This window comes from Rhinoderma darwinii, chromosome 3 (genome assembly GCF_050947455.1).
Source record: "Rhinoderma darwinii isolate aRhiDar2 chromosome 3, aRhiDar2.hap1, whole genome shotgun sequence".
NCBI lineage: Eukaryota > Metazoa > Chordata > Amphibia > Anura > Rhinodermatidae > Rhinoderma > Rhinoderma darwinii.
In genome coordinates this window covers 201,306,024-201,332,514 of record NC_134689.1, presented here as the reverse complement: position 1 = coordinate 201,332,514, position 26,491 = coordinate 201,306,024, and the positions used below count along the sequence as shown (strand labels likewise).

Here is a 26,491-nt window from a genome sequence, read left to right as displayed (position 1 = left end):
AGTGGTGTGGGATGATTGTGCGATGCCTCCTATTTGTCGACATGCCAGTTATCGCCACTTGACGCAAACTGAGAGGGACAGAATCCTTGAACTGAGAGACCTTGGTTTATCACTACGCTCCTTGGCCGAGATGTCGGCACTGTTCAACGTTGCGTGTCCCAGAGACTGGGAGAACAACAATGAACGGGAATGACAGCAAGAGGTGCGCGTAGGCGAACCTCTGCAGGAACGGATCGTCTGATTGGAAGAATGACACGTAGTGATCCATTCTGTACTGCAAATGAAAATGAATGTCACATCCCAAGCCTAGGGTGACAACCAGTGTCGACACTTACCATGAGAAGGCTTTTGCACGATATTGGACTAGCCAGAGATTGGTCTGGAGACCATATGGGCAACGCATGAAGAGGCCTTCACAAGGGAACGTCACACCGGTCTTAATCCCGGAATTATGGTGTGGGGTGCAATAATGTACGGTAGCCGTACCCCTCTAGTCTTCATTTCAGGTACACTAACAGCTTGGTGTTGCATTGATTTGGTTGTGAAACCAGTGGTATGGTCATTTCCCCAAAGTGTCTCAGAAGCCGTTTTTCAACAGAACAATGCCAGGCCACATGTTGGTCATGCTACTGTGAGCAGACTGCATTACCTAAACGTGCTTCCATGCCCTGCAGCATCTCCTGATTTGTCTCCCAACGTGCAGAGCCAATCTTGATGATTTGCGCCCCGAAGAGTGGTATAACATTCTTCAGACAACCACTAATAACCTCATTGACAGCATGCCGAGTTGTGTGTGTGTGCGTGTGTGTGTGTGTGTGTGCGTGTGTGTGTGTGTGTGTGTATTTATGCTCGTGGCATACATACTTGATACTGAATAAATCAAGATGTTTAAAATATTTTGTTTCCATTTTTTTATCATTTGCATATCATTAACATGTCTATTGCTTCTGTGATTTCCACTATTCCAAAACTTTTCCTTCTTGGTGTTGCAATTTCAATGTCGAAGTGTGTATATAGTGAAACCTCTCTAAAAGACCACCTCTTTGAGAAGACCGCCTGGTTATCCAGAGCAGATTTCCTCTGACAGAATTTCAATTATGCATACTGGACATCTTCTATGAGAAGACCACCACCCTATAAGACCAATTTTCAATGTGGGTGGTCATCTTAAAGAGGTTTCATTGTATTCCTTTATTTGCCTATGATGTACTGTAGTATTCTCACAAGATTGGTGATTTGTTTTAAAGTGCAGTCCATCATTAACTATTGCTCTGGGCCACAAAACAGGCTAAAAGTGGTCCTGGGTATTTTGGTGCTTTATAGAATGCTGCAGCCCTTTAGTTATGGAAAATGCCATTTTCTCACATGTATCTATGAAATAGTAGAAGATCATCTTGGCTGGTGTTACGTACCTCTCCCTGCTCCAGTGCTGCTAACACCCACAGCGTATTTTTGTTGTACAAAAGTATTAAAACAAAAACAAAATATATATAAAATTGGTATTGCCGTAACACATTACATCTCTAGCACCACTGACCACCGACATTCCCTCACTGCTGGAAATCCGGGATGACGACGAGCTCCCAGTTATGCAAACAGGCTCTGCCCATAGGCTCTGCCCATAGGGTGATTGATAACCTCCTTGTCATGATTTAGGGGTATGTGGACCCACTAGGCCGCTCCGCCATAGCGGAGTGGCAGCTGGCCAAGTCACAGTCTATACAAAGTCTATGCAAAGTTCTAGCACAAGGGTACCTGAGAGAGTCCAGACAGTAGCAGAGGCTTTGGCACAGATGGAACTAGACGTGTAAGGTAGTGCCAGACATGGCAGATGATTCCAGGAGTGGCAGATGACACCAGACGTGGTGTATAACAGCAGGCATGGCAGGTGACACCAGATGTGGTGTATAATAGCAGGCGTGGCAGGCGACACAAGACGTGGTGCATAACAGCAGGCGTGGCAGATGACACAACACGACTCCGACACTAGAAAAGGCTCAGGAATAAACACGGCATGGGATACAGGATACAGGTAGCAGGGCACGGGAACACTGAGAACAGGGCACAACTAAGGGACCATTTGCAATACGAACATGGGTAGACAACAACAGCTCCCAGACAAGGAGTGGAAGCGTGGAGCCCTTTTTATAGTACAGGGCAATCTGGGGATTGGTTATGGAAACTTTAGTGAGTGCGCGCACTGGCCCTTTACAACCGGGGACTAACTCGCGCGCGCACCCTACTGCTCAGTCCAGGAAGGGAAGGTAGCATGAGCAGGGGTCTCCAGGGAGAGAGACGCTGGCACACGCCCAGGGGGCTGCGGTCACGGCCATCAGCTGATGGGGAGTGGCAGTGGTCTTCGGCAGTCGCTACACTCCTCTAAAAGGGCCAGCGCGCACGCACACCCAGCCTAATCCTGTACTTCCAGGGCTATAATAGGAAGTCTACCCAGTGTTGCAGTGCAAGAGCAATATTGTACTTACAAGTATTTCCTGCAGAGGTCCAGTATCCTGAGTCTAGTATCCTGAGTCTAGCATCCAGCGTACCACACCCAGCGTACCATATCCAGCACAGCCTGTTTCCAGCTACCAAGCTCATCCTGCTTCCAGCTACCCAGATCAGCCTGCTTCCAGCTATCCAGTACAGCCTGTGTAATGGTACGGGGTGGGGAGATGACAGGTGAGCCCTAATCTACCCGCAACTCAGTCCCTGCCTACTTGCACGGCCCATCCTAAATGACGGTGTACAACTGGGCGACGGTCCCTACGCTTAGTAAGTGCAAAGACAGACAACACAAGACATGGGCACACAGAAGCAAAGGGGTGTAAGGGAAGTTGCCCACGGAAAACTGTGAGCAACAGGCAGTGGTGAATGAGCCAAATCAAACCAGGAGAGTACGTAGTAGCAAAACAGAGCAGGAGAATAGTCAGGCAAGCCAGTGTCAAAAAGTTACAGCGGTCAATCAGGTAAATAGCAGGAATAGCAGAGCCAGGAAAACAGGAGAATCACAGGCAAGGAACATGCTGCAAGTGAGGGTATAAATAGGCCAAGGGCGAGAGCTAGAACCGTCAGGCCAGGTTGTGATAGGTTCTCCCTCTCCTCAGCCTGAAAGCCTGAGTGGTAACAGATCGCGTCACTCTAGCAGACCTTGGAGCTGATGAAGGCTGATTAACCCCGGGCGTTGACACAGAATCTGTGTCAGGCAAACCCTTTACAGTACTCCCCCTTTTATGAGGGGCCACTGGACCCTTCCTAGGTGTGCCTGGCTTGTTGGGGAACCGAAGATGGAACTTCCTGAGCAATATACCGGCGTGAACATCCCGGGCGGGTACCCAAGTCCTCTCTTCAGGCCCGTATCCTCTCCAATGGACCAGGTACTGGAGGGAGCCTTGGACCATCCTGCTGTTCACAATCTTGGCTACCTCGAATTCTACCCCATCAGGAGTGAAAACAGGGACCGGAGGTTTCCTCGATGTAGCCAACGATGGGGAGCAGCTTTTCAAGAGGGAGGCATGGAACACGTTGTGTATCTGAAAAGACTGGGCTAACTCCAGCCGGAAGGAGACATGGTTGAGGACCTCAATGATCTTGTACCGCCCTATATACCGGGGAGCAAATTTCTTGGACGAAACTTTAAGGCGCAAATTTTTAGAAGACAGCCACACCAGATCCCCGACCACAAATAGGGGGTTAGTTGAACATCTTTTATCTGCCTGAGTCTTTTGGACGCTATGGGACACCTCAAGGTTCTTCTGAACCAGGGCCCAGACTGTGCACAGTTCCCGATGAACGACATCTACCTCTGGATTGTTGGAACCACCAGGTGTAACGGAGGAGAACCGTGGATTAAACCCAAAATTGCAGAAGAAGGGGGAGACCCCCGACGAGCTACTGACCCGGTTATTAAGGTAAAATTCAGTGAGGGGAATGAAGGAGACCCAATCATCTTGACAGTCTGAGTTAAAACACCTTACGTATTGTTCTAGAGACTGAGTCCTCTCCGTTTGGCCATTAGTTTCAGGATGGAAGGCCGAGGAAAAGGACAGATCAATCTCCAGCTTCTTACAGAAAGCTCTCCAAAACAATGAAACAAATTGTACCCCTCTGTCAGAAACAATATTGACCGGAACCCCATGGAGACGCAGGATGTGTTTGACAAACAAGGTAGCTAACGTCTTGGCATTGGGTAGTTTCTTGAGGGGTACAAAGTGGCACATCTTACTGAAGCGGTCTATTACAACCCACACCACCGACTTGCCTTGGGATGGAGGCAGATCGGTGATAAAATCTATGGAGATATGGATCCAGGGTCTCTGGGCAATGGGCAAAGAAAATAGTAAGCCCGCAGGTCGGGACCTGGGAATCTTGGACCTAGCACAAATTTCACAAGCGGCGACGTAGGCCTTAACATCTTTAAGCAACCCAGGCCACCAATAGGTTCTGGAAATGAGGTGCTTGGTACCCAGGATGCCTGAATGGCCAGATAGTGCGGAGTCATGATTCTCTCTGAGCAACCTTAGCCGGAATTGCAGGGGAACAAACAGCTTGTTCTCAGGAAGGTTCTCGGGAGCAGAACCTTGATCAGCCGCAATTTTCGGAGGCAAAGTCTGAATCCACAGAGGATATGATTATACCTGCAAAATACAAGCGGGATCCTCCTCAGGAGGAGGGCTGGCCATGAACCTACGCAACAGAGCATCAGCTTTGATATTTTTTGACCCAGCCCTATAGGTAACCACAAAGTTGAATCTCGTAAAAAACAATGCCCATCGAGCTTGTCTCGGGTTTAGATTCTAGGAACACCAGATTCTTGTGGTCAGTAAGAACCATTACCTGGTGCCTAGCCCCCTCCAGGAAGTGGCGCCACTCTTCAAATGCCCATTTAATGGCTAAGAGTTCGCAGTTGCCAATGTCATAGTTTCTCTCAGTGGAGGAGAACTTCCTGGAGAAGTAGGCACAGGGAAGGAGATGGGTGAGAGACCTAGTACCCTGGGACAAGACAGCACCCACTCCCACCTCGGAAGCATCAACCTCCACGATGAATGGCTCCATTTGGTTAGGCTGAATCAGCACTGGGGCAGAGACAAAGCACCCCTTAAGGATCTCAAAAGCCTGAACCGCCTCCGGAGGCCAGTGGAGGAGATCAGCACCTTTACGAGTAAGGTCCGTAAGAGGCTTAGCGATCACCGAGAAGTTAGCAATAAATCTCCTGTAATAATTAGCAAACCCCAGGAAGCACTGTAAGGCTTTCAGGGAGGCAGGGCGGACCCATTCTGCCACAGCCTGAACCTTGGCAGGGTCCATGCGGAATTCGTTAGGAGTGAGGATCTGACCCAAAAATGGTATCTCCTGCACCCCAAACACACATTTTTCGGTTTTAGCAAAGAGTTTGTTTTTCCGAAGTCTTCTTCCAGCTATCTGACACAGTCTTCTTCCAGCTATCTGACAGAGCCTACTTCCAGCAATCCGGCACAGTCTACTTCCAGTAATCCGGCACAGTCTACTTCCAGTAATCAGGCACAGTCTGCTTCCAGTTATCGAGCACAGACTGCTTTCAGCTATCTATCACAGACTGCTTCCAGCTATCCAATGCATCCTGCTTCCAGCTAGCTGACCCAGCCTTCTTCCAGTAATCCAGCACAATCTGCTTCTGCCTGCATCCAGTTACTTCCAAGGTACCATCTGTCAGTGCCTGTTTAGCTTCTGTTTGGCCAGCAGCTACTCCGCCGGGATCCTCAAGAGGTGGCCCAACGCCAGATTGGCGGAGTAGCCTAGAGGGTCCGAACAACCCACTGGTCGTGAAAACATCAACCCCGGAATAAAAATTGCAAATCCGCCCACAAAAAACAAGTCCTCTTACTGCTACGTCAAAGGAAAAATTAAAAAGTTATGACCCTTGAATGTAGCGGTGAAAAAAACTAGAAAGATCGATGTGTCATGGAAAATAACTGCTGCCTGAAGGGGTGGTATAGAATTCTTACATTGTCATGATGAGACTAAAGAAGAGACAGCCCATCTGGACCTAGATGCATTTGGAGCTTACTGTTGTCAAAGCAGCAGCCATGTTGCTCTGCATCCCTTCATACTGGTGCACATTTCCTGACCTTCACCCTCACTGCTTTTGGACCAGTACATGTTATCATTGCAAATTGTATCGGTTGTACAGTAGATCTTCTCTGTAGTCATGGTTAACACAAGGAAAGGTGTTTTGCTTGCTAGTATTGTAGTATTGATGAACTTTCTGGATGCAAACCACTCATATAATTCTATTAGACAAAACCCCATATAAATCTAACAATTATGGCATGTATTTAAGGCAAAAAAAAAAAACACTTTCAGTATATGGCATAGGCTTTTAGAATTGTAACGAATGACTCGCTGAATAATGGCACCTAACAATCCATTTCGGTCTCATGCACATGACCATGGGCATTTCAGGCATAATATAGCACATCAGCCATGCCATACGGAACCATTTTGTGCACCATATTGTTGGATTCATAGATCTATGACGAAAGGACAGACAGGCAGCATAGGGCCCCTATACAAGAAAGGGATGTGGGCTTTATGCTATGTAACAGCAAGTTTCTTGAGAGAGTGAAGTGCTTGTAGTAGATCTCCTTTCTATCAATGGTATGCTGTGCCAATTTCTACGATGGATTTTAGTGTCACTCATTAACAGTCCTTTTTGTGTATTCTAGTAAAAAGTAAGAAGCACTGTTATTTTCTTTTTGAGGTCATGGTGGGCTCCTACATCTACAGGGCCACTATGCAGCTCCACATACTGTATGGTTTGCCTGCCCCAGTTGTGAGTGGTGCCCCAGCTCGGACCAAGTTTTCCCCAGAAGCTCTGGAAAGGGTACTTTTAAGGGAAAACAGTCCAATAAATAGCACACTGTCCCCCCCCCCCCCTTTTTTTATGTGGGCATACAAAAAATCTCAGTATAAAGCCATGTTTTTATATACTGTTATCCAGGGTCCTATTGAAATGTATTACCACCCTATACAGGATCCATGTGATATGGATCCCAAATACTGTCAAGCACATGAGGTATTATAGTCACTTCTTTTTTATTAGCAAATAAACTTTACTTTAAATTGCATAGTGAAATACACACAAGTAAAAACATGATTTGTTACATACCAGCATGACTAAATGAAGAATTGCAAATATTAGACTAATAAAGTTGTGGCATGGGCAGGATGCATGTGAATTTATTAGCGGGGCCATTATTTACCCCTTTCCACCGCAGCCATTTTCCAGATTTACAATTTACATTTTTCCTCCCCACCTTCCAACAGCCATAACTAATTAATTTTTCTGTCCATATAGTCCTATGAGGGCTTGATTTTTGTGGGATGAGCTGTAGTTTTCTATGGCACCATTTATTGTAATATATAATGTACTAGGAAATGGGAAAAAAACTCATGCGGGGTAGAAAATTAAAAAAACAGCGATTCCTCCATTGTTTTTACGGAATTCACCGTGCCATTAAAACGACATGTTAACTTTATTCTATGGGTCAATATGAAAAAAAAGTTATTTTGTGTTGCCAAATTCTGAGAGCCATAACTTTTTTTCGATGGATTAAGCGGAATGAGGGCATATTTTTTTTGAGGTATAAGCTGTAGTTTGTAATGGTACCATTTTGGGGTAAATGCGAGGTTTTGAACACTTTTCATTACATTTTTTGTGTGCGATGAGGTGACCAAAACACAGAGATTCTGGCGGTTAACTTTTTTTTATGGTGTACACCGTGCGGGTTAAATAATGATATATTGTAATAGTTCAGACTTTTACGGACGTGGCGATACCAATTATATATATATATTTATTTTTTTTACAATGCTTCAGGGGGGAAATGGAAAAAAAACCATTATTTAACTGATTTTTACTTTTTTGATTAAAATAAATTTGGCTTGCCCTATACACTTTCTGACAGGCTTCTATTGAGCCCTGCTGAAGGCAGGGCTTAATAGGAGCACAAAGATGGCAGACCTGGAGGTCTTCATTAGGCCCCCAGGCTGCCATAGCAACCATCGGCACCCCGCGATCGCATCGGCACAGTGGGGGTGATGAGCTTTTAGAGGGGATCGCCCCCCTCTTTCTAACTATTTAAATGCAGCGGTCCACTCATTACTTTAAAGTGTCAGCTGTAACATACACAAAAGAGGAAAATTCCACAGCACTGGACCACAGATGGGTGCACGCCTCAATAGGACCTGATCCACGGTCCTCAATATTGGGCAATCGAAAATATATTTCTATTCAATAGAATTTATTTTCGGCTGTAACATACAGTCGACAACCGCATTGTATGGAGCAGGCTCAGCCTGTGAGCCGCTCCATACTTCCCCTACCTGGCTATGATGTAGGCACATGTCAAATGTCTGGAAAGGGTTAAAATGGCTATGACAAGTGTTTACATCACTAGAATGTGATGATAGAACTAGGTCACAATTTCGTAGAATTTTTTGTACATTTTTATCTCTGAGAATACAAAGGTCCATTTCTATCTTTTAAAGATAAACAAAGAAGCATATGGTTTAATATTTTAAATAGCATAAAATCATTAATTTACAAGCAGCATAAATGGATAGCATGCTGTGACATAAGGACTCAATTTCATAGTGATAAATTTGGCGGTGTCCTTTGGCAAAAAGATATTACAGGGTATTTTTGACAAGTTGTTAATGAAGACAGCAAGACCAAGCTTGCAATAATTAATTAGACTTTACAACAGATTGTTTTACATATTTCATACAACATAGCCTTAAGATAAGAAGACACATTACATTGAAGAAATAAAATAAAATACAAAATTTGTTGAAACACATCATGTGCAAACAGCGTTTTCTGTTTTTAACTATCTATAAGGCTAGCCTAGCAGTTTCATTTTTTTCAAGTGTATTGGGGCAAGCTTGCAGCTTTTTCATGCTCTTTTCTATCTGGTCTAACATCACTATCTGGAAAATGTGCAAAGCTCTGTTCACATCTGTGCTATGGCCTCCATTCAGAACAAAGCCTTGCATGCTGCACAATTCTTGCTGTCAAATATAATGCAAACCTCAACGAAACCCCTGAAGCGGCCACCAAACGCAAATGTCAACATAGCCTAAGTGAGGAAATATGCTTAAGAACATCTAATTGCATTATCATGAACCTCTTAATACAGTACATTCTTTTTTTTTTCTTCCTAACATTTATTATGCTTTAAAAAAACCGAGAACAAATACAGCTAAAGAGAAAAACTGTTTCCACAGGTACATGACATTGAATTTGTACAGTGTGTAACCAATGCATGATTTTATAGTGGTGCTCAAAACACAACTCATAAGGGCACATTCACACGTGGCGGAATTGCGGACAGTCCGCAGTGGAATTTTGCAGCAGCCGATTTTTTTTGCATTTCTTTCTATACATTTTTAGGAAAGTTAGTTCAGACGTTTCAGAAAATAACTGTGCGGAAATTACGCTGCGGTGCAGATTTTCCCTCCGCAGCATGCTCATTACATTGCGGAGAAGAAGCGGAATTTCACTGCAAATTTCAGCCTTTGCAATGCAAAAACTGAAATCTGTGGCAAGTCCGCTGTGATATCTGCAACGTCTGAATAACCTGTCAAATATGCAAATGTTGGTGCAGATTCGTTGCGTAATTGTCCCAAATCTGCATCAACATTTGTAGCGGGAAAATTCCGCCACGTCTGAACGTGCCCTAAATGTTTAGCTATCCCAAGAAGTCTGATATAGGAAACTATATTTTCTTTCACTTGCTCTAGTACTTAGTTGCCTTCTAAACAAAATACATATATAGTTACAGCAGCATTGCTAGACCGCTGAAGAGACCTGGGCCCTGGCAGATGGTGCAACATGCAATGCTGTACTCTAAATGCAGTCGCACACGACCAACTGCCACTCTGGACTTTTTTCACGGCATCCGAGTAGCACCCGATAGTCTTCACAGATCCATTCCCTTTAGCAGGTGAATCGGGTCTGTGAAAACGAACCCAATTCTCCAATCCGTGAAAAGATAGGACATGTCCTATCTTTCCACACATCACTGACGGGACCCGGCCAGCGCACACTGTCGTGTGCATGAGGCATAATGCAGGAAATTAACTTAAAACCAAAATATGATGGAGTAAGATGCACCAAATTTATTAAGAGGTGAATGCCTCTTAATAAATTTAACGCATTTTTGACTGTTTATGTGCAGGCAATAGAAATCGACTGCTGCTATGGCAGAGAATTGTGTAATAATTTATGGCATAAATTGTGGTAAATCTGATGGACTGAGTTTGCGACTTTTTAATGCCTGAATTGTGGTACAAATGCAATAATACATTTCTCTCTAAATGATTTCTAGTGGTATGCATTCACACATTAACCCCCAAAATAATATTCACAAATCACAAATTTTGCACTCTTCATTCATGCAATGATCAGAAAATACCACTGTGAGACTAAGTAAGACTAAATAACGCTGTTATACAGTGTCCGAATATTAACATCACACTGTGACTGTATAATGCCACCATAGAGTCAGGGATATTCCCAGAATCAAAAATTAGCAGGATAGGTTATAATTGTATAATCGCTGGAAGCATCACCGCTGGGCGCTGTCGAAGAAACCCCTTCCAGGTAGCACCTTTTGGGATGGGTGCTCTAATGGGCTCCCTCTGCTTTGTCAGGTGGTATTCAAATATGGTAATTGAAGTATCAGCAGTGCACCGGGAGATCAATAAAGACAATAGCAATCTGTCGTCTCAATCAATATTCTCATTTATTATCAAGATACATAGGTTAATATACCCTCAGGGCGTACCCTCTAACCAGGGTGTTACCTCTCATGGAACAACCAATCATAACATTTTACACGTAGACTGAAAATACGTCATAGGGTACCTTCCCACTGAGGTCACGTGATCTTTCTAACACCTGCAAATCCTGGCCTACAAACAATAGAAATGTAGGAGGTTTTCATAAGTGTATGTGGTGACTTCATATATATGTGTGTGAAATACTGAGATAAAGAATTAATTGGAAATATAATGATTATTTCAGGTCTAGGCGTTCTGCCAGACTCCTATCTACCAGTATTGAAGGCCACGAAAAAGAACACAAAGTAATAACTTATTCCCTTGTGATTTAAGCAGTACCAGAAAGAGATTATTACAAAATGGAGAATACATATCTTCATAATCCGGCATCCTGCTTGATAATTCATAGTGTAGTTTAATACAGAGAACACAAGTAAATTTGACCATCCATCACAGCCCCTTACTGATCGCTAGAAGGGGGAACGAGCCTGCTGTTCCTCCTTACTGCTCAACCGCAGTGAAGAGGACATTGAGTGGAGCAGTGGTCAAGTATGCCGGTGCCACTCAATCGCCCGCTTCTGCCACTTTTAAAATAAAGTAGGCAGGGTTTAGCAAAAGGGTAAGGGCAACCCACGGCCTGGCACAAATACCATAATTTACACTAGAAACTGGCGGAAATTATAGTGAAAATGTACACCTCTTATTAAATTAGTTGTACCTATGGCCCTCCATGTGCCGGAACATCAGATTTGCGCATTCATTTACGTCAATTTATGTTGCATTTGTTGGGCCGCAGGTGGCCCTGCACCCTAACGCTAGGCTCCGTCCAAAGTGGCGTGAGCGATGGGAAATGGCACAAAAGTCAAATTCGACTTTTGTGCCAGAAACTGGCAAAGAAAAGTTAATAAATTCCCTCATAGTGCTTATACTTATTAATAAACATTCTGTCAAAATGTTACTGTTATAGGCAGTTCTATTATACCAGAGGCTGAGTAGAGAAGCAGGCAGTGCTTACAGCAGCGTCTTACGAAAGTCCATATTCAGATGTAGTGGATTTTGTATGATGTTCGGGGGAAATTCCGCAATACGGGCCCCTGTTACTATAGTAACTGTCAGTATAATTACCCTCCTCATTCCAGAGTGCAGCGGAGGTCCTGATGTCTCCTCGCGTCATGACGCTGTGCGCCACGCATGACGTCACGATGCTGTGTGCTGGGCACAACATCGCAACGCTGGATGATGTCAGGATCTCTACTGCATCCGGAACCGAAGAGGAGGGTAAGTATAGCGTTACTGTATCCTGGGGCCCTTTATGTAAGCCTACCATGTGGTAGGCTTAGATACAGGGCCCAGGAGTTAGGATCACACTTAGTTATGAAAAATGGGGGGGGGCACATCATTTAACAAAAAACAAAAAGAAACGGTGTGGGTTCCCCCACATCTTTCATAACCAGCCAGATACAACACAACAGCAGCAGGCTAGCATTAGCAGGATGGGAAGGCCTTCTGTTTCTGGCCCTTCCCAGCCTAATGATACCAGCCTGCAGTCACCCCATGCCTGACCGTCACTCCACATGGTCGGGTACTGGATCGTACCTGGCTCTTCCCGGTACCCCTGGTGGTTGTGGGTACCGAGGTAATAGTGGGGGGTTAGTGTTAGCTTTTTCACCGGCTAACATTAAATCCGCCTTAGTAATGGATGTTGTCAATCAACCAGCGGCCATTACTAAGGCGGTAGTAATAAAGTTGAAAAAAATACAAGGACATAGAATTTTTTTTTATTGAAATAGAAAAAACACACAATCCTCGTTTAACATTTTATTGAGAATAAAAAAAAACGCTGTCATCTAAGTAGTCCTCGAATCCTAAGTAGTCCTACAACTGAACCTGTAAAAAAAACACAAATACAAAAAAAAATTATTAACACATAAAAAAGCAAAGCAATTATTATACTTATATCTCCTGGGTCCAGCACTGGAGCCCCAATGTCAACGAGCTGGACCCAATATCCAAGCCATGTGTGATACTGTCTGTCTGCTGAGCCACTGTATCTTATTAAATCCTGCTCTGTGGGCTTGAAAAACAAGTGGTTTGTATATCAAGTGGAGTTCCAAAAACCGGATTGACTTACTGTGTTGTGTGTGACAAAGTGGGGGGCCATTGTATGTGATATATGTATTGCTTGCTTGCTTGCTACAAAGTTTGCAAAAGTGACATAATTTAAAACCATTTTTTCTTTGCAGCTTCCTTCCTGCTGAGTAGCTGACTAGGGGGAGGGGTTAGCTGGTCCCAGGTGGTATACATCAGGCCTCAGTACTCTGTAGAGCCTGCTCTGTGGGCTTGAAAAACAAGTGGTTTGTATATCAAGTGGAGTTCCAAAAACCGGAGTTCAAAAGAGGAGTTAAAGCCCCAGTAAGTACTCTACTTCTTTTTCTTTTTGCATTAACAACTGTCCACTGTTTTGTTTTTTTTTTGTAACTGGGATAATGGATAGCAAGATTGGAGGTTTTCTTCAGTGCACAGTTTGCCATATGTATACACGACTGGAGCAGGAGTTCCAGGGTGAATATCTCTGTGGCAGATGTGAGCATGTTGGTCACCTGGAAGCTCGTATTAGAGATCTGGAGGAGCAAAATGCAACACTGAGGAGCATAGACAATCTTGAGCGAAGCATGCTGCTCACGGAGAATGCAGTTAGTGGGTTAGAACTGGAGGGTGAAGACATGGGTGAGCAGGATCAGGTAAGTAGCTGGGTTAATGTAGTTAGGGGCAGTAGAAAGGGGTCAAAGAAAAGGAAGGCCGATCCGGTTTCTGACATTCCAACCAAAATTGCCAAGTTGGGTGATGATGCGAGGATGTCAGTCTCAGAAATGGCAGCCCTAGTGGATACTGATCTCCCTAACAGCCGGAAGAATAGCCCATCTAGTAGACGGCGGGATGGTAATGCAGGTAAGCCAAGACAATTGATAGTCGTAGGGGATTCTATAATCAGGAAGACGGATAGAATAATTTGTCGCCAAGACCGCCTCAACCGAATGGTTTGCTGTCTCCCTGGTGCCAGGGTTCAGCATGTGGTGGAACGGGTGGACAAATTGCTGGGAAGGGCTGGTGATGATCCAGCTGTCGTGGTCCATGTCGGTACCAACGACAGAATAAATGGTAGGTGGAGGAGCCTTAAGAATAATTTTAAAGAACTAGGCTACAAGCTGAAGGGAAGGACCTCCAAGGTTGTATTCTCAGGAATACTGCCTGTGCCATGCGCATCACAGGAAAGACAGCGGGAGCTCAGGGAGTTAAATGCATGGCTGAAGTCTTGGTGTAGAGAAGAAGGATTTGGGTTCCTAGAGCAATGGGCTGACTTTTCATTGGGGTACAAACTGTATTCTGCAGATGATTTGCACCTAAATGGAAGGGGGTCCGCTGTGCTGGGGGAGAGAATTCTAGCTGGGGTGGTGGTGTATTTAAACTAGGGCTGAGGAGGGAGGTCAATGTAGAAAAAAAAGGGGTAGCCAGGTTAGAGAGGGGTCAGACTATATTGGTGGGGGGAGAAACAGAATGTGGGGAGAGGACTAGGCAACAAGATAAGGAGATCATTTTGTTACAAAACAGCAGTGTAAATAAAAATGCCCAAATAATGTCAAATCACATTTCTGATAAAAGTGAAAAACTGACAGGCAAGTTAAAGTGTATGTTCACAAATGCCAGAAGTCTAGCAAGCAAAATGGGGGAGCTGGAGGCCTTGATACTGGAAGAAAATATAGATATAGTTGGTGTTGCTGAAACATGGCTGGACTCTTCACATGACTGGGCTGTAAATCTACAGGGTTTTACACTTTTTCGGAAAGACAGGACAAATAGGAAAGGTGGTGGTGTATGTCTGTATGTGAGAAATGATATGAAGGCGACTGTGAAAGAGACAATAGTGGGTGAATACTTTGAGGAGGTTGAAACCTTGTGGGTGGAACTAGAAAGGGAGGTAAACACTGAAAAAATTACTTTTGGTGTAATCTATAGACCCCCCAATATAACTGAGGAGATGGAAGTTCAGCTATATAAACAGATGGAGCGGGCTGCACAGGCGGGTACTGTAGTGATAATGGGAGATTTTAATTTCCGGGATATTAATTGGTGTCATGGTTCAGCTTCAACTGCAAAGGGGAGACATTTCCTCAACCTGTTGCAGGAAAATTTTATGGGCCAGTTTGTGGAAGACCCGACTAGAGGTGAAGCTCTGTTGGATCTGGTCATTTCTACTAATGCAGATCTTGTTGGGAATGTCAATGTTCGTGAAAACCTCGGTAACAGTGATCATAATATAGTTACATTTTACCTATACTGTAAAAAACAAATGCAGGCTGGGAGGGCAAAAACATTTAATTTTAAGAAAGCCAAATTCCCCAGGATCAGGGCTGCAATTCAGGATATAGACTGGGAAGAACTAATGTCAAATAATGGTACAAATGATAAATGGGAGATTTTCAAATCTACTTTGAGTTATTATAGTGCAAAATTTATTCCTATAGGTAACAAGTATAAACGACTCAAATTAAACCCCACATGGCTTACACCTTCTGTGAAAGGGGCAATACATGACAAAAAAAGGGCATTTAAAAAATACAAATCTGAGGGTACATCTGCAGCCTTTGTAAAATATAAAGAGCTTAATAAAATCTGTAAAAAGATAATAAAATCAGCAAAAATACAAAATGAAAGGCAGGTGGCCAAGGATAGTAAAACAAATCCCCAAAAATTCTTCAAGTATATAAATGCTAAAAAGCCAAGGTCTGAACATGTAGGACCCCTAGATAATGGTAATGGGGAGTTCGTCACAGGGGATCAAGAGAAGGCAGAGTTACTAAATGGGTTCTTTAGCTCTGTATATACAACTGAAGAAAGAGCAGCTGATGTAGCCGGTGCCAGTACTGTTAATATATCAGTTGATATACTGAATTGGATGAATGTAGATATGGTCCAAGCTAAATTAAATAAAATAAATGTGCACAAGGCCCCGGGACCAGATGGGTTACACCCGAGAATTCTTAAAGAGCTTAGTTCAGTTATTTCTGTCCCCCTTTTCATAATATTCAGAGAATCTCTAGTGACTGGTATAGTGCCAAGGGACTGGCGCAGCGCAAATGTGGTGCCGATTTTCAAAAAGGGCTCTAGGTCTTCCCCGGGTAATTATAGACCAGTAAGCTTAACATCCATCGTGGGGAAAATGTTTGAGGGGCTATTGAGGGACTATATACAGGATTATGTGACAAAAAATAGTATTATAAGTGACAGCCAGCACGGTTTTACTAAGGACAGAAGTTGTCAAACTAACCTAATCTGTTTTTATGAAGAGGTAAGCAGAAGCCTAGACAGAGGGGCCGCTGTGGATTTAGTGTTTTTGGACTTTGCAAAGGCATTTAACACTGTCCCCCATAGACGCCTAATGGGTAAATTAAGGACTATAGGTTTAGAAAATATAGTTTAAATTGGATTGAGAATTGGCTCAAGGACCGTATCCAGAGAGTTGTGGTCAATGATTCCTACTCTGAATGGTTCCCGGTAATAAGTGGTGTACCCCAGGGTTCAGTGCTGGGACCACTATTATTCAACTTATTTATTAATGATATAGAGGATGGGATTAATAGCACTATTTCTATTTTTGCAGATGACACCAAGCTATGTAATATAGTTCAGTCTATGGAAGATGTTCATGAATTGCAGGCAGATTTAAACAAACTAAGTGTTTGGGCGTCCACTTGGCAGATGAAGTTTAATGTAGATAAATGTAAAGTTATGCATCTGGGTACCAACAACCTGCATGCATCATATGTCCTAGGGGGAGCTACACTGTCGGATTCACTTGTTGAGAAGGATCTGGGTGTACTTGTAAACCATAAACTCAATAACAGCATGCAGTGTCAATCAGCTGCTTCAAAGGCCAGCAGGATATTGTCGTGTATTAAAAGAGGCATGGACTCACGGGACAGGGATGTAATATTACCACTTTACAAAGCATTAGTGAGGCCTCATCTAGAATATGCAGTTCAGTTCTGGGCTCCAGTTCATAGAAAGGATGCCCTGGAGTTGGAAAAATACAAAGAAGAGCAACGAAGCTAATTAGGGACATGGAGAATTTAAGTTATGAGGAAAGATTAAAAGAATTAAACCTATTTAGCCTTGAAAAAAGACGACTAAGGGGGGACATGATTAACTTATATAAATATATTAATGGCACATACAAAAAATATGGTGAAATCCTGTTCCTTGTAAAACCCCCTCAAAAAACAAGGGGGCACTCCCTCCGTCTGGAGAAAAAAAGGTTCAACCTGCAGAGGCGACAAGCCTTCTTTACCGTGAGAACTGTGAATCTATGGAATAGCCTACCGCAGGAGCTGGTCACAGCAGGGACAGTAGATGGCTTTAAAAAAGGGTTAGATAATTTCCTAGAACAAAAAAGTATTAACTCCTATGTGTAGAAATTTTTCCTTCCCTTTTCCCGTCCCTTGGTTGAACTTGATGGACATGTGTCTTTTTCAGCCGTACTAACTATGTAAATATGTAACTATATGTGTAATACGGTCTGCTGAGCTGCTGTATCTAAGCCTATCATGTGTGATATGGTCTGCTGAGACAATGCATCCAATTCTATCCAGTGGTGTAGCTATAGGTACCTTAGGGCTCACTCAGACGAGCGTAATACTTGTCCGTGTGCTGTGCGTTCAATTCGACCCATGCAATTCAATGGGGCCATTCACACATGCATTGTGTTGCGTAAAACTCGCTGCATGTCCTATATATATATATATATATATATATATACATATATATCTGTCTGACGTTCTTTCTCTCCTCTCTGTATCCCCACAAAGCAGCAGCATTTCCTGGTTGGGCTGTTTATAGTGACTGTGACTCATATGACAGTCATTAGTGACTCACGCCCTATACCCCTCATGATTGGCTGTGCTGGAAGGCGGACTGTTTGCAAAGAATTATGGGGAAGTCCACCATCTTGCTGCACGAGGTCAAGTGATCCTTTTTCTCTGTCTTCTTGTCTTCTGATCTGTAAAATGACAGCTGCCATTTTAAACAATTCGTGCAGGCTGAATCCCAAAAGTTTTGCAAAAATCAAAAACTTCTAGGAAATTCGTAATGAATTTGATTCATGTAGTAACGATTCGCTCATCTCTACTGCAAACCCATAACCAAACTTCTGCACCTGTGCTGAATACTGAAGACATGGGATGCCTTCCAGGGAACGAGAACAATTATGATTTTGGATGTTGGAAAAAGATGCTTGTAATGGGGGTACCAGCCTCCTGCACCCTCATGACATGATAGGGGTCGCAGCCCCCTCGCCTCCAGCGGAGGTTATAAGGGTTCCGGTCCCCACCATCTCCACGAGCCTTAGGTGTCCATTTGTGCTCTCAGCCCCTTCTGGGCCTCGTGTTTTCCCCCGTTTGTGTGACGTCAGGCCGCTTGCAGCAAAGGTTAGACATATGTCTTAGAAACAATGTGTAGAAACCGTAAAGTTAACAATGACCACTGGGGGCAGTGGAACACAGCAGGAGTGAGAAAACACACAGGCCATTAGGACAGAAAAAAAGGAGGAACCAAAGAACGGACGGAGAGAGAGGGAAGGGGGAATTGGCGGCACCCCAGGAAGAGGAAGCAGAGGGGAGGAGACTTCGGGGGAGAGGAGATGCAGAGCTGAGTGGGGACAAGAAAGTGTCTAGGCTGCCGCCATTTGTAGGAGAAGGATCCTTGGCTCAACGTTCCTGAAGGAGGACTAGCTGGACATTCATTACAGCTCAGCGGTGTCAGGAGACACAAGGGAAAAGACGTCATCTTCATCAACAGAGGAGCAGAAAGCAGAGGTAAGGGTGGTATGCCGCGTGGTAGTGAGTAGCTCTCGCTCTGACCCGCGGAGGCGCACGCGGTATTATATCCGCCGGACTCACGCCGTAGCCAAAGGGCGAGGGGCATAGCTTCCACCTTTGGGGATTCCGCAGTGTGAGTGGTAGCACCACAGTGATCCACGGAGACGGCCCATTTCCTTCTTGAGACCCGCCGGGCCGGGTCAGTGAGCGCCAGGCGCAGCCACCCAAGAGCGGGTGGGACTCTCACGAGGGCGAGTGCCTCAGCTACTGAGAGACTTGATTTGAATACTGTATTGTTGTTATTTGGCCTGTTTGAAATTGTGATTTTCAGTAAACCGTTGATTTGAAAAGAACTGAGTAGTGTTGTTGTGTCCACGTTTAGTCTTACCTAACATGTGGCGTCACGAACAGGATGAGCCAACCAGGAACTTCAGCAGAGCCTGCCATCAGTGCCCCAGCCCCACCCCCAATTCTGTTCCCTATGGGGGCAGCCATGTTAAATGTGCCCAAATATGACGGAAAGAGTGTGACGCTGATGGATTGGGCTGAGAGGCTAAGAGCAGCGGCCCGACTCTACCAAGTACCTCCCCCACACCAAGCGGATCTCGCGTTGAGCCTGCTAGAAGGAGATGCTCGTGCAGCAGTAGTAGTCCTCCCAGTCAGTCAAAGAGCGACCCTGGAAGACATCATCGCCAGGCTCGAAACCCTATACGGAGACACTACCTCAGTTACCGATTTATGGAAAAAGTTCTATACCCGTAGTCAACGGGAAGATGAATCCGTCCAACAGTACTCAGTCGCACTCCAACGATTGTGGAACCGACTTAGCAAAAAAGATCAAGAGGGGTGCGCGGCTGTCCCTGACCCTGACAGGGTGCTGCGGGACCAATACGTGTCTGGGTTGAAGAATAGAGCGCTAAGAAGGAGCCTCAGAGACTATATACGGACGGAGCCGCATACCGCCTTAGTGGACCTAGTTCGAGAGGTCATAGAGTGGCAGCGCGAGGGAGAGGATGGTGCTCACGTTAGTGTACACAACTCTACCGAAAGGGGACCGCCTCCGAAAATGGACCCCAGACCAGACAGTGCTTTCCTCCGAGACTTTGCCAGGGATGTGAGGGAGTCCATGAGGGAGATGAGAGAAGAGATCAACCAGCTGAAGGCGGCAAGTTCTACCCGGGAGGACCGTCCTCGGCAGAGAAGATTTGATCTGGCCGAAATTTGCCGGTATTGGGAATGTGGCCGACCAGGACACCTGGCAAGAGACTGTCAGGCCCCTAGGATGGAACGGCCACCTTTAAACTAGAATCACCAGCGGCTGAGGGCCAAGCGGCGGGGACCTCCAATTCCATCGGCCCGAATGATCAATATCACCGTATCGCAGGCAGATCGCCCATCTTACAGGCCCGGATAAACGGGATAGACGTGAGTTGCTTGTTAGACACGGGCTCTGAAGTTACGACGATGGCAAAGGAAGTGTATGAGAGACACTTTGCGGGGTCTGATGAGTTGGAGAACCCTTGGCTCACCTTGACAGCTGCCAACAACCTCCCCATCCCAGTGGTTGGAATGACCTGGTTAGATATTGAGCTGTTCGGAAAATCAATCCCTAGACAGGCCGTGTTGGTCGTGCCTAACTATGCCCGGCCAGGTGTTCCCATAATCATCGTCATGAACATACTACGAGAGTTAGACGGACTCCTGATGCGGGAGATGGGAACCGTCTACTGGGAAAGAGTCGGCGGGAACACCCGAGTGCAACAGTCTCTTCAACAGTTACAGAGAATCTGCCGACAAAAAGAAAGAGTAGCCCAAGAGGAAGGACAAGTGGGTACCATTAGGTCACCCCGAGGAAAACCCCTTAAACTGCCCCCTAGACAAGAGTTAACGCTACCGTTGGAGGTGAAGACACATCTACGGTTGAGGAATGCTACTGTGATAGTAGAACCACTTAGCGACGCCTCTCCAGCCGCCAACTGGATGGTGGGAAGGACCGTGTGCCGAATAGCGCGGGGCTGCACCACCGTTCGGCTGATGAATCTGGATGATGTGGTGACCGTCACCCCTCCCGCCACAGCTCTAGCGGCAGTACATGTTATACGACCTCAAGATGTAACTGAGTCGGAACCCCACGGGCCGTCCAACGAGCCAGAGCCCGAGGAGACAGAGGAGGCCGGAGGGACACTGACCTGGCTGTGGCAACAACTAAAATTGCAGGGGGTGGCCCCCGACCCGGAGTCTGAACAAGCACTACGGGCGCTCCTACAACGCTACTTGACTGCTTTTGCTTCTCACGAGGAAGACTATGGCTGTACCGACGCTATAGAACACGCCATTCACACTAGGGGTGCAGTCCCAGTGCGGGAAAGATACAGAAGCATACCACCTGCATTGTACCAGGAGGTCAAAGACCTAATCCAGAAGATGTTGGAGGGCCAAGTGATCAGGGAAAGTACAAGCCCGTGGGCTGCGCCAATTGTGCTAGTGCGGAAGAAGGATGGCACCCTACGATTCTGTATCGATTATTGCCGGCTGAACGCATGCACACATAGGGACGCTTATCCCCTCCCGAGAGTGGAAGAGTCACTCACAGCACTCCGTCAGGCTCAGTATTTCACTACCCTCGATCTAGCCAGTGGGTACTGGCAAGTTCCCGTTCGAGAGGAAGACAAAGAGAAGACGGCATTCATCACACCAATGGGGCTATTTGAGTGTAACCGGATGCCATTCGGGTAGAATAACGCCCCAAGTACATTTCAACGGTTGATGGAACACTGCCTAGGAGACATGAACTTCGAGTCCATCATGATTTACCTAGATGACATCGTAGTGTACTCCAGCACCTTTCCAGAGCACCTGGGTAACCTGGAGGCCATACTGAGCCGGTTGACGAGGTTCGGGCTGAAACTAAAACCGACTAAATGTCGGATTGCGAGACAGAAGATCAACTACTTGGGACATGTAGTCAGCCCAGAGGGGGTGGCACCTGATCCTAGCAAGATTCAAGCCGTCATGGACTGGCCACCACCCAGCACGTCTACCGAAGTGAGAGCCCTCCTGGGGCTGGTAGGATACTACCGGCGATACATCCAAGATTTTGCCAAGATTGCCGGTCCACTCCACGAACTGTTACGGGGGCAGCCGGCAGAACGGCGGGGGAAACAGAGTACATCGGTGGCCAACCGATGGGGCCCGACTCAGGAACAGGCCTTCCAACAGTTAAAGGAGCGATTAACGACTGCGCCCATCTTGGCATTCGCCGACTATTCACAGCCGTTCCAAATCTATACTGATGCTAGCCTGCACTGTTTGGGAGCGGTGCTGTCACAGAAGAGAGATGGAGTGGAAAGGGTGATCGCGTACGGTAGCCGGAGTCTGAGGCCCGCCGAGCGGAACCCCCTGAATTACAGTTCCTTTCGCCTTGAATTCCTAGCTGTAGTCTGGGCCGTTACGGAAAGATTTGCGGAGTACTTGACGGGAAGCCGGATAGAGATCTATACTGACAATAACCCGCTTGTTTATCTACACACCGCCAAACTGGGTGCACTAGAGCAGCTCTGGGTGGCACGCCTCGCCCGGTTCGATTATATAATTCGCTATAAGCCTGGGCGCAACAACGGCAATGCGGATGCCTTGTCCCGGAACCCGACAACGAACCCTGTCGGGGATCAGGATGAAGAAGTGGAAGAGGTGGAGATCCCGCCATTGCGGGTGGCAAGCAGGGTCACGCAACTGGAGGCCAGGAATGGAGGGCCCGAAGTGGGTGAACTGTACAGTCGTCTAGAGTGGCAGGAGAAACAGAGGTCTGATAATGACCTACAACATTTACAAGGGTGGCTTCTGGCCAGACGGCGGCCGACAGGGTCCGAACGTGCTCAGCTGACACGAAGGGGATGCCAAATTGCAAGACAACAGGAGCGGCTGCTCCTTCGAGGTGGAGTCATTTACCGCTGGCTCTGGATGGCGAAAGAGCAACGAGTCGTGTGGCAATTGGTGTTGCCGATCAAAGAAGTAGAGTCAGTCTGCCGGACCCTACATGAGGTCGGAGGACACTTCTGCACTGTAAAAACGGAGGCCCTGGTCCGAGGTTATTTCTACAGCCCACAACTGAGTGAGACGGTGGAGCGGATATACCGGACATGCGCCAACTGTGCTATCCACAAAGGACCAGTGCAGACTACCGTGCCACAGGCAATACACACGGGGGAACCCTTTGAACTGTTAACAATGGATTTCCTTACCGTCCATGAAGTGACCTCCGGACACAAATACGCATTGGTGTGTGTAGATCATTTCTCCAAATATGCGATCGTCATCCCCACCAGGGACCAGACAGCACCCACCACAGCCAAACTAATATGGACTCACGATATACGGCCCTATGGGTGTCCACAGAGACTGTTAACTGACCAGGGTCCAAACTTCGAATCACAGCTGATTCAAGAGCTGTGTGTGCTACACGGCATATGGAAGTCGCGAACGACGCCCTATCACCCTCAGGGCAACGGGGCGTGTGAACGCTTTAACCGGACTCTGTTGGGGATGCTGAGAACTTTGACGATCACCAAGAGCGGTGGCCTAATTATGTGGAGGACGTAGTATGGGCATATAATAATACCGTACACAGCACAGTACTACTGGATACACTCCTTATCAGCTCATGTTTGGCCGAATGGGACGCCTACCAATAGCCTTACTCATGGAGCAACCTGAAGAAAATAGTGTGCGAACCCCGTCTCAGTGGATAGTGGAGCACCAGCGCAGGATTCAGCGAGCTCGAGATCGAGTACAAGCGACAAGGAGACATGAACAACCCTCGATAACGGACGGACCCAGCCGGCCCATAGAACCATTCCACCCTGGGGACAGGGTATTGGTCCGCAACAAACAAGCGCAACGAGCCAGTAAGTTGGAACCACGTTGGGAGCGAGTGCCCTATGTCGTTATCCGAAGAGCGAGTCCACAACTCTCAGTGTACGAAGTACAGCGAGAAGACGGAAACGGCAGGGTAGGGAAACTACACCGAAACTTGCTGAGACCCTGTTTGTTTCCAGCTGAGCAGATGAGGGAACGGACACCGGCTACGGCACCTGACACTACCCCCGCTGAACCTAGTGGCGAATGGTGGGTAGTGGTCCCGGTCGCAGATGTCCCATCCTCACCAACAGTTGAAGGGGACCAACCAAGAAGAAGGGACGGTACGTTACCCCCGTCGGGAGAACAGAGGGACCTTACCATCCCGTTAGAGGGATTTTGACTGTAGTGCCGGGGACTGCACTATTTCCTCAAGGGAGATGTGTAATGGGGGTACCAGCCTCCTGCACCCTCATGACATGATAGGGGTCGCAGCCCCCTCGCCTCCCGCGGAGGTTATAAGGGTTCTGGTCCCCACCATCTCCACGAGCCTTAGGTGTCCATTTGTGCTCTCAGCCCCTTCTGGGCCTCGTGTTTTCCCCCGTTTGTGTGACGTCAGGCCGCTTGCAGCAAAGGTTAGACATATGTCTTAGAAACAATGTGTAGAAAACGTAAAGTTAACAATGACCACTGGGGGGCAGTGGAACACAGCAGGAGTGAGAAAACACACAGGCCATTAGGACAGAAAAAAAGGAGGAACCAAAGAACGGACGGAGAGAGAGGGAAGGGGGAATTGGCGGCACCCCAGGAAGAGGAAGCAGAGGGGAGGAGACTTCGGGGGAGAGGAGATGCAGAGCTGAGCGGGGACAAAAAAGTGACCAGGCTGCCGCCATTTGTAGGAGAAGGATCCTTGGCTCAACGTTCCTGAAGGAGGACTAGCTGGACATTCACTACAGCTCAGCAGTGTCAGGAGACACAAGGGAAAAGACGTCATCTTCATCAACAGAGGAGCAGAAAGCAGAGGTAAGGGTGGTATGCCGCATGGTAGTGAGTAGCTCTCGCTCTGACCCGTGGAGGCGCACGCGGTAATATATCCGCCGGACACACGCCGTAGCCAAAGGGCGAGGGGCATAGCTTCCACCTTTGGGGATTCCGCAGTGTGAGTGGTAGCACCACAGTGATCCGCGGAGACGGCCCATTTCCTTCTTGAGACCCGCCGGGCCGGGTCAGTGAGCGCCAGGCGCAGCCACCCAAGAGCGGGTGGGACTCCCACGAGGGCGAGTGCCTCAGCTACTGAGAGACTTGATTTGAATACTGTATTGTTGTTATTTGGCCTGTTTGAAATTGTGATTTTCAGTAAACCGTTGATTTGAAAAGAACTGAGTAGTGTTGTGGTGTCCACGTTTAGTCTTACCAAACATGCTGTAAGTAGTAAAGTCTATAAAATGCTAATTTGAGTCTATATTTTACAAATATTGGAGGCATCTCTTCACCTATTATCACTGAGCACAATATCTGCTTTATAGGAAATTGCTTCCATTTCATCTATTGGACCAATTAGTTATTCTATTGAGATTTGGGAATTGATTTATATGTAATATCTTTATGCACTGTTCTCTTTATAATAAGCTTTATAATCATCATCATCATAAAGTTATAAAGCCTTCCACTCCAATAAATATAGAATTACACTCCATATCAGTTGTTCCAACATTGGATTAGTACTAGTAATGTTTGTAGCATAAACCATTATACTGCAGGATATGATTATGTTGTAATGACAAAAAAAACAACTAATTCCACTTACAAAACCATTTTTCTGTAAGCTGATTAAGAAAGCAGATTTCTGTAAGCAGCTCCCTGCTGCTATGCATGTTTCACTGAAATTCTTCCTTTTCTTCTGATGCCTTCTTCTCTCCAGCAGTGATTGAATTCTGGCATTGCAAGTTACAATGCCATCTATACATATAATAAACCCAATGGGGCAGATTTACTATTGTAGTTGTGCCACAATTCTGGCCTAAGTGCGCTTTTTATATGTCGCAGATCAATTTAGATTTTTTTTTTATTGTAATACCAAAAAGTACAGATGTTTGTGCCTCAAATGACACTGTTTTAAAAGAATATAGAAAGGGGTGTGGCTTATCCAGGGCCGATTCAAGTTTTTTTGCTGCCTGAGGCGAAAATTGAAATGACGCCCCCCAGATCTTGATTGACATCTCCCTGGCTGTTCCACATCAATAGTAGCCTCATCCGACTCTTGCGTATTAGCCATTGCTTTGTACTCCCCTGCCATGTGGGTGCAGCGATGAAGCCGGGCAGAGTACACCTCGCTCCACAGTGCGTGTCCAAGTAGTACAAGGCAATGGCGCATCCGAGAAAGTTGGAGGAGGCGCAAGTGATGTATAACAGACAGGGGGATGTCAATCAAGCATGGAAAGGTGGGATTGGAGGCAGCACTATGTAACTCTTCAGGATAGATGCACCACCCCATGACCCTTTAATGAGTAATTAGCATATAGTTGTATTTATAGATTTTGCTGCATCTGAAAAAAACATGCAGGGTAAAGTTTGGAAATATTGTCAGGTCATGTATTACTGCATGGTGGCGGTTCAAGGGGTTAAAACTACCTGACAGATTCCCTTTAAATATACAGTGAATTGAAAACAATTCCATCTGCCCTGCAATTTTGTTATTATAAATATATCCTATATCATTACACCTCCAGAACCAAGCTCAGCACATAAATACAGCAACAGAACCACGCTCACTATATATATACAGCACCAGCACAAAGCTCGGTACATAAATACAGAACCAGAACCAAGCTCAGTACATAAAAACTGCTCCAGAAACAAGCTCAGTACATAAATACACCAGAACCAATCTCAGTAAATAAATACAGCACCAGATCAAAGCTCAGTACATAAATACAGCACCAGAA

The 26,491-nt window shown here is 46.0% G+C and overlaps 1 protein-coding gene across 1 annotated transcript in view; it reads left to right on the top strand.

The window, feature by feature from the left end:
• The first annotated feature begins 24,371 nt into the window (after positions 1 to 24,371).
• TPRKB (TP53RK binding protein) overlaps positions 24,372 to 26,491 on the top strand; it is a 138,435-nt gene continuing 136,315 nt past the window's right edge. Inside the window, exon 1 of the mRNA XM_075857238.1 lies at positions 24,372 to 24,569. The gene's annotated coding sequence lies outside the window, so the exon portion shown is untranslated. The remainder of the gene's footprint in view (positions 24,570 to 26,491) is intronic.